This window comes from Palaemon carinicauda, unplaced genomic scaffold (genome assembly GCF_036898095.1).
Source record: "Palaemon carinicauda isolate YSFRI2023 unplaced genomic scaffold, ASM3689809v2 scaffold377, whole genome shotgun sequence".
Taxonomy (NCBI): domain Eukaryota; kingdom Metazoa; phylum Arthropoda; class Malacostraca; order Decapoda; family Palaemonidae; genus Palaemon; species Palaemon carinicauda.
Window position 1 is genome coordinate 68,785 of NW_027171449.1, and position 8,716 is coordinate 77,500.

An 8,716-nucleotide genomic window follows, 5' to 3' on the forward strand; every position below is an offset into this window, starting at 1 on the left:
ACCCTCGCTAGATTTTTATGGCTCGTCATTTCAGCTCCACCGAAAGTATAACCCCTATTAAGAGCATGGTTTGTATTCCAGTTACAGAACAACTATGATTTATTCGCTTGAATGTCAACGACGGGCCCAACAAAGTGCAATTAAGTCTTGGCAATAGTTTACTGTACCAAGTAATGAGACAAACATTTAATCAACATTTGTTATAAAGAGATTCTTAAATCCTTTTCAGTATTTACATTGGCTAGAACATTGTAATGACAGTGTCTATTAATTGCTGTTTCACCAATATTAAACTAGAATTAAATGTGAATGACAAGGCTACTACCAGAATGTTTGGTACTGAAAAAAAAAACTTCTGAGACCCAATTATTATTGGAGCAATGAAAAATCACACACACTCATGAACAAGTACCAAACAAAACCTTTGATTAAAGGTTAGAGTTTCTAAACACTAAGTTATGCATTTCAAAGTGTAAAAAAAGGGGGGGGGGTTTAGGTTAGGCCATATCTTCAATATAAAACGGATATCTTTGTCGACCCGTATCAGACAATCTACAACTGCTCTAAAAATTGATCCTTATGCCCCGATATAATACCGATGGCTATATTTACTTCAAGAGTAATTTCAAGAAAAGTCTCATTTAATAAAAAAAAATTATATAATACTTTATCCAAATACTGAGCACCCTGTAAGAGAAAAAAATCTGGGTAAATACACGACACTAATTTCTAGTCAAATACCATACCATAATTTTTTCCACACTTCCTTTTTTTCTCTTTTGCGTTTCCAATTATGATTGGGGCACACCAACCGATTACGAGCTTTGTGGGGGACCCCGGTGGGAAACCAGAGGTTCTTGGGTGTGAGAAATGTACCATGTACCAAAAACCTGAAAACTATAACAGTTATTAAACAATTCTTATTTTTTTTTGTTTTGTTTTATGATATTAAAGTACCTGTATTGATTAGAACATCAGAATAACAAAGTCTATTATTTGCTGTGTCCTTACTATGAAACCAGAACTAAATGTGAATGGCAAGGCTACTCCCACAATGTTTGGTACTGAATAAATTTGCTCTGGGGAGAAAATCTCAAACAGTAAGGAGAAACACATACAATACTTCATTCGAATACAACCTATAAGAGAAAAAAATCTGGGTAAATATAGGACACTTTAATTTCTAGCTAAATACCAAACTATATACTTTTTCCCCTCGCTCCATTCTTTTTTTTTCTTTTGCATTTCCAACCGTGATTGGGGCACACCTCTCTATTATAAGAATTATGGGGGACCCCAGTGGGGAAACCAGGGTTTCTGGGTGTGAGAAATTTCCAAAACGAGTGATTTGCAGCAATAATAGTCATATATGCATAATAAACAAGATAATCAGTTGGATATGTGGCTGGAAATTAGAACATTATTATCTGGTTCACTTACAATCCTTCTATTGGTTTTTTGATAAACCTTGACATGCTGCGCTTGCAAAATTATGCATACCCAGTAACTCCTAACCAGTCTCCCAAAAATTAAACAATGAAATTATATTTAGAAACAGACTTCTTATATTAATCGAATGATATGCAAGTTATTGTACCTCAGTCCCCAATAAACAGAACTAGGGGTCTAGCTTGGCTAATAATAATAACAACCAGAAGGGCACTTAGTAAAGTGCAGACCTCCGCTGCGGAAGCTCATATCTCGACCTCTTGCTCCATCTTGACCTAGACCTTTGACCTTAACATGTATTAATTCGTGTGGATTTTCAGACACTTTTTATGAACCAAGTTTGAAGCCTCTGTGACACTGATAACCAAACTTACAGCTAATTACGTAAATTGGACATTCTACCAGAATTTAATCATTTCTGGCTTTCTACATAACAGTTGATCCCTGCAGGTTTCATAACTACACGATTAACCTTGTGGCCATGAAGCTGTTCACAAACAAACGCACAAACGGGGGTAAGACTGCAAGACGTAACCTCCGTCCAACTTCGTTGGCGGGGTAAAAATACCAAACTAGCCATTTTGCTAGTATTATAAATAAATCAAAATCTGTAAGTGCAAATTGTTCGGCCACCAGACCAGCTCACAGAAAATGGGAATCCTTCCTAACCGTATCCATCATCTCCCACATTTAAAAACATGTTTATAGTGGTACACCCACTTGACACTTATCGAAACATTTCTTTGCTTTTTTTTTCAGGGTTGTGGTGACCTATTTGGTAACGTTATTGACTGGTGATCGCTAGACTGGAGTTCAAGTCCCGCTCAAACTCTTTAGTTCCTTTAGTAGCTGCAACTCACCATCCTTGTGAACTAAGATTGGTGGAGCCTACAGGTCCACCTGCTGAGGCATCAACATCCATTGCCTGGCCCTCCCTGGTATAATAAGTCTCTAGGGCCACGACCCCATCCCTGGCCTCGGCCGTTCATGGGCGACCCCCTCGACCTGTCCAAGTCCGTCTCTGGGGGCCACGCCACCATCCCTTGCCTCTGGGGCCGTTCAGGGGCGACCCCCTCGACCTGTCCAAGTCCGTCTCTGGGGGCCACGCCACCATCCCTTGCCTCTGGGGCCGTTCAGGGGCGACCCCCTCGACCTGTCCAAGTCCGTCTCAGGGGGCCACGCCACCATCCCTTGCCTCTGGGGCCGTTCAGGGGCGACCCCTCGACCTGTCCAAGTCCGTCTCAGGGGGCCACGCCACCATCCCTTGCCTCTGGGGCCGTTCAGGGGCGACCCCTCGACCTGTCCAAGTCCGTCTCTGGGGGCCACGCCACCATCCCTTGCCTCTGGGGCCGTTCAGGGGCGACCCCTCAACCTGTCCAAGTCCGTCTCTGGGGGCCACGCCACCATCCCTTGCCTCTGGGGCCGTTCAGGGGCGACCCCTCAACCTGTCCAAGTCCGTCTCTGGGGGCCACGCCCCCATCCCTTGCCTCTGGGGCCGTTCAGGGGCGACCCCTCAACCTGTCCAAGTCCGTCTCTGGGGGCCACGCCCCCATCCCTTGCCTCTGGGGCCGTTCAGGGGCGACCCCTCAACCTGTCCAAGTCCGTCTCTGGGGGCCAACGCCCCCATCCCTTGCCTCTGGGGCCGTTCAGGGGCGACCCCTCAACCTGTCCAAGTCCGTCTCTGGGGGCCAACGCCCCCATCCCTTGCCTCTGGGGCCGTTCAGGGGCGACCCCTCAACCTGTCCAAGTCCGTCTCTGGGGGCCAACGCCCCCATCCCTTGCCTCTGGGGCCGTTCAGGGGCGACCCCTCAACCTGTCCAAGTCCGTCTCTGGGGGCCAACGCCCCCATCCCTTGCCTCTGGGGCCGTTCAGGGGCGACCCCTCAACCTGTCCAAGTCCGTCTCTGGGGGCCAACGCCCCCATCCCTTGCCTCTGGGGCCGTTCAGGGGCGACCCCTCAACCTGTCCAAGTCCGTCTCTGGGGGCCAACGCCCCCATCCCTTGCCTCTGGGGCCGTTCAGGGGCGACCCCTCAACCTGTCCAAGTCCGTCTCTGGGGGCCAACGCCCCCATCCCTTGCCTCTGGGGCCGTTCAGGGGCGACCCCTCAACCTGTCCAAGTCCGTCTCTGGGGGCCAACGCCCCCATCCCTTGCCTCTGGGGCCGTTCAGGGGCGACCCCTCAACCTGTCCAAGTCCGTCTCTGGGGGCCAACGCCCCCATCCCTTGCCTCTGGGGCCGTTCAGGGGCGACCCCTCAACCTGTCCAAGTCCGTCTCTGGGGGCCAACGCCCCCATCCCTTGCCTCTGGGGCCGTTCAGGGGCGACCCCTCAACCTGTCCAAGTCCGTCTCTGGGGGCCACGCCACCATCCCTTGCCTCTGGGGCCGTTCAGGGGCGACCCCTCAACCTGTCCAAGTCCGTCTCTGGGGGCCACGCCCCCATCCCTTGCCTCTGGGGCCGTTCAGGGGCGACCCCTCAACCTGTCCAAGTCCGTCTCTGGGGGCCAACGCCCCCATCCCTTGCCTCTGGGGCCGTTCAGGGGCGACCCCTCAACCTGTCCAAGTCCGTCTCTGGGGGCCACGCCACCATCCCTTGCCTCTGGGGCCGTTCAGGGGCGACCCCTCAACCTGTCCAAGTCCGTCTCTGGGGGCAACGCCACCATCCCTTGCCTCAGCCATTCATGAGCGACCTTTAAACCTGGCTCGCCTCACTCGCTATCTACCATCTTCTTGCTCCTCTGTACTGGCAAATGATAAGCGCCACAATCCACACGTTAGCCAAGCGGCCACGTATTGTAGCTGACAAATCTTGTTACTAAACCCCCTACATTACCAGATTTCAGTTCATAATTTTATTTTATTATAGTTTAATACAGGTTACCGTAACCTAGGGGGAAAAACTACTTTTTTCTAAAGAAAATGATCTGTACTCTCAAAAAAGACTCGTTCCTCTTGGAAATAAATAGCTTCAGAAATATATATATATATCTATATCCCCCGATAATGGGGGACCCCTAGCGGGAACTCGGGGGTTTTGGGTGGAGAAAACATACTGGGGAAACGGTATATAAACGTAAAACAAGCCTTTTCTTCTCTATACATTACCTTCTTGAATGTATAGTAAACCGATGAAAAAATACACTAATTATCTACAGTATATCGTATACTAACGGTATATTTTTCATTTATTTGTTGACATTCTACGGGTCGGGTGTAGTCGGTCTCGTTCGTTCATTTGTACTGAGCAGTTTACGATCTTCTACGCATAAACCCCGCCTCCGCCAAAAGGATCATTTCTTCTCTTATAACACCTCCCAATTTTCCCAGGTCATTTTACCCGCCACATTCAAGTATTCTACCTCACTCGGTTTATTCAAGTATTTTACTTGATCCAGTACAGTTACACCATTCCTTGTACGTAATACCCACATATACATATTACGTTTGACGCAAAAATTACACGTTTGATTCTTTCTCTTGTAAAATCACCTCATTTTATATTCCCATTAAATATTCATTACACACTCCATTTTATCTTGCTATTATTCCTTTATATATTTTGTTATTACCTTGTCATGCCCAAATTTCACATAAATACTTATTCTATATAAGTTTCCCATTCTAGCTCATTCATGTTTACTCTCTAGACTCCGTTTTTTTCCCCTTAACCAATCACGAACCCTTATGTATGAAAAGTTTGCACAGGGGGGTTAATATTTCCCAAATCCCTTCCCTTATCTATTCAAGGGATTTCTCCATACCCTTCTCATCAAATCCTTTTCCGTGGAAACCTTTGACCAAGTCAGGTCTTTGTGAGTTCAAGTGAGGTCTTTTTGCGTATTCTACGATGGAAGTTATAGAAATTTGTAGCGGCTGCAGTATTCCGTACTTGAAAGCATTTCCTAAATTTCACGGTGAATTCTTTGATACGTCATCCAATGTTGATAACTTTCCTAAATCTCATTATGTAATAACCCCAGCGTTTAGTGTCCCAAGCGCCGTTTGTGGCTATCGTACGGGAAAGATATTCACGTCTATTACTGCAATAGTGAAACTAAGATGGCTAAGAGAAAGAAGAAACGGCGATGTGGATATACAGTTACGGCATCTAAGGGTACATTTTTAGAAAAGTCACCTCGCCCCATGGAAGATAATTTCATTTGTTAACCATTCCTTACATAAACATTGGGATCATGATAAATCCTCTAAAACCAGCGTCGATTGGCCAAGTTTCTGTTCGCAGGTTACGGAATACTTTTTCAATAATCAAGAGGCGACTGGTGGTGACGGTATAGTTGTTGAAATAGACGAATCCCATTCTGGAAAAGTAAAATACAACCATGGGAGACCGTCAAGTGCCATAAAGATCTTTGAGGGGTATTGAACGTGTGTAAGAAATTTCTTAGGGGTGAATGCAGTACGTTGGGACAGGCAAGAAAAGAATACGGCAGTCTAAGGATACGGCTCCTAGGTTAGGTTAGAAGGAGAACCTTAGGTTCGGTTGGTTAGGTTAGGTTAGATAGGAAACATTCGGTTGGGTGATGTTCTTGCGACTGTAAAATGTGGTTTTTAAAATCCCTCTACTAAACATGCTGCTGCAACCCTAATTCCTCTAATTCAACAATATATAAAGCCACGTAGCGTTAATGATTAGCGATAAGTGGTCAGCCTACAACACACCTTCTGAAATTGGTTACCAGCACAAAACTGTAAACCACTCGGAACATTTCGTTGACCCCAAAGACCCAACCCTTCATACCCAAAATATAGAACGGCTCTGCGGAAAAGTGAAGGAGTGGGTCCATAGACCTGGAATGAAGACTGATTATTTCAGGCAATATTTTTCCAGTTTCTTCTTTACCCACTACTACCCAGAACATACTTTAATGCACATTTTTCTTATTGCCAGTCTCCGATACAGCAACAGCCAGGGGGACCACCCCCGAAACGACCTACAACCTCCGACGTCACAGTCACAAGACCCCAGTAACCAACAACTTTCCACGTCCCATTCATAGAAGTTAAGTCATCACAGTCACAACACCCTGATGACCTACAAGCTTTGTCGTCCCAGTCATAAACGTCATTAACTTCATTTTAATATGTTACTTTTACTATTTTTTCAGCATGCGCAGCTCAACATTACTGCTTGCCAGTACATACGAGCTGGATGTTTTGTTTTCTTGCGAGCGAAGCGAGCCAGTGGCGGAACAAGAACCATTATATGTAGCGTAACATTGCTAATGTTAGCGTACTCAGCTCAACATTACCGCTTGACAGTACCTACGAGCTTGATGTTTATGTCTTCTGGCGGCGGAACAAGAGCCATTATATTCAAACATTTTAACACATTATTTTCCTCTAATAATGTGATTTAACCGATTTTCACCTTCATTTCAACCGTAACAACACCCAGTTCGGATACTTGAAGTTCGTCAAACTGGTTGTTGTTTGTTTGCGATCGAAACGTTTATTGCTACAGGAAAACATATTTTCCGTTCGAAATGGTACCCTGTACACTTGTAAAACTTTACCCATAATTCCATCTCTTCGTTTCATGAAGCTCCTATAATTAAATCCACTTACTTACAAAAATGGACATACCTGTATATTGTATTTTAAAACCGAGTCAAGAAACATGAGCGTCAAACTAACCCCCCAGGAACAGCTATTGAAGAGATGGTAAATCAAGTCAGGTTAGGTCTGACACCTTAGACTATCATCTTTTTGACAAGTGAATTTCTTTGCATATAAATTAAATGACAAATCATTAAAATTAAAGGATATAAATTTTACCTTAGCATAGAAAACGGGATGAACACATTTTCTACCGATTAGCCCAAGTCGGCTTAACCTATTTTAGTTCATTTTCATTTTCAACTAATTTTCAATGTTCTAAACAAGATATGTAGAATCCTCATAATTTATACGTTTAATTATGTATTTACTTATATACCCAAGTATTAAAAGGCTATAAAGCCACTTATAGGCCACCTGACCCCATACAGCCTATGGAACAACGGCAAACATTTCTGCATTACAAAAACATTACACAATTGCACAGGGTCTATTCATACCTTAGGCATAATATCCATATGCAAAAATATGCCGGTCAAATAGCACAGTCAACAGTACCGGTTCGACCAGTTTAATATTTGCCGGCTCACTGACACCTGTCACTCTGTCAGCCATATTGACTCCCTGAAGTACTTCGATTTAACTCATGTTCATTTGGAAAATACCACAAAATTACGTGGCATATATAATTACCTGTAATTCGCAGACACTATCTCACTTACACTGACGCTTGTCTCACTGTCCTTAGCAGATGAGGACTTTTAAAACAGCTTAACAGAAGGAGCAGGTGGGCCGGTGGCAGTCTCTCACAGGCAGTGTTGCCAGATGGGTTAGTGTAAAAATCCCTAAAACTCGTGATTAAAAAATCCCCAAAACCACCCAAAAATCCCCATTTCCAAAAAATATATTTTCTTCTAATACAGAAATTACTCACTATGCTTCATGTAATTGTAAATAAACTAATTGCAACAATATAAAGGTTTACTCATCTCTATTTCTTCGTCATAGATATGTGTACGGAGTATCGTCACCAGTCATCCAAAAATCCCCAAATCTAAGGATAAATTCCCAATTGTAGGGATAAGTCCCCAAATCTAGGGATAAATACCCATATCAGGTAATGGCGGTCTCTTCAAGCGAAGAGGTAGTTCCAATACTTTTCCATGGCGGTAATTTAAGCTTAAATCTTCTCATCTTTAATATTTACCACAGTAAATACCGAGTTTATAGCTTCTAGAGAGAGAGAGAGAGAGAGAGAGAGAGAGAGAGAGAGAGAGAGAGAGAGAGAGATATTATATTACTTTTTAGAAGAGTTGCAATGTATGTTTGTGTTTGTGTTACTAGAATTTAAGCTTAAATTTCTTGTTTATAAAAAATAATCTTAATGAAAACTATTATTATTATTATTATTATTATTATTATCAGCCAAGCTACAACTCTAGTTGGGAAAGCAAGATGCTATAAGCCCAAGGGCTCCAATAGGGAAAAATACCCCAGTGAGGAAAAGAAATAAATGAATAATGATGAGAACAAATTAACAATAAATCATTTACTACAGTAAATACCGATTTTATAGCTTCTATAGAGAGAGAGAGAGAGAGAGAGAGAGAGAGAGAGAGAGAGAGAGAGAGTTAATATACTTTTTAGAAGAGTTGCAATGTATGTTTGTGCGTCTGTATGTGTGTTACTATTAT

At 43.8% G+C, this 8,716-nt stretch overlaps 1 long non-coding RNA gene across 6 annotated transcripts in view; it reads right to left on the bottom strand.

Moving 5' to 3' along the window:
* LOC137636748 (uncharacterized) overlaps nt 1–7,844 on the bottom strand; it is a 32,207-nt gene extending 24,363 nt beyond the window's left edge. For 3 of the 6 annotated variants that reach the window (XR_011043205.1, XR_011043202.1, XR_011043201.1), the window contains exons 1-2: nt 7,716–7,830; nt 747–897 (exon numbers count right to left, since the gene is read on the bottom strand). This is a non-coding gene — a long non-coding RNA (uncharacterized lncRNA). Of the gene's footprint in view, nt 1–746; nt 898–7,715 lie in introns of all 6 variants that reach the window. The other 3 variants (XR_011043204.1, XR_011043203.1, XR_011043206.1) reach the window with 3 other exon arrangements.
* Between the last annotated feature and the right edge of the window lie 872 nt (nt 7,845–8,716).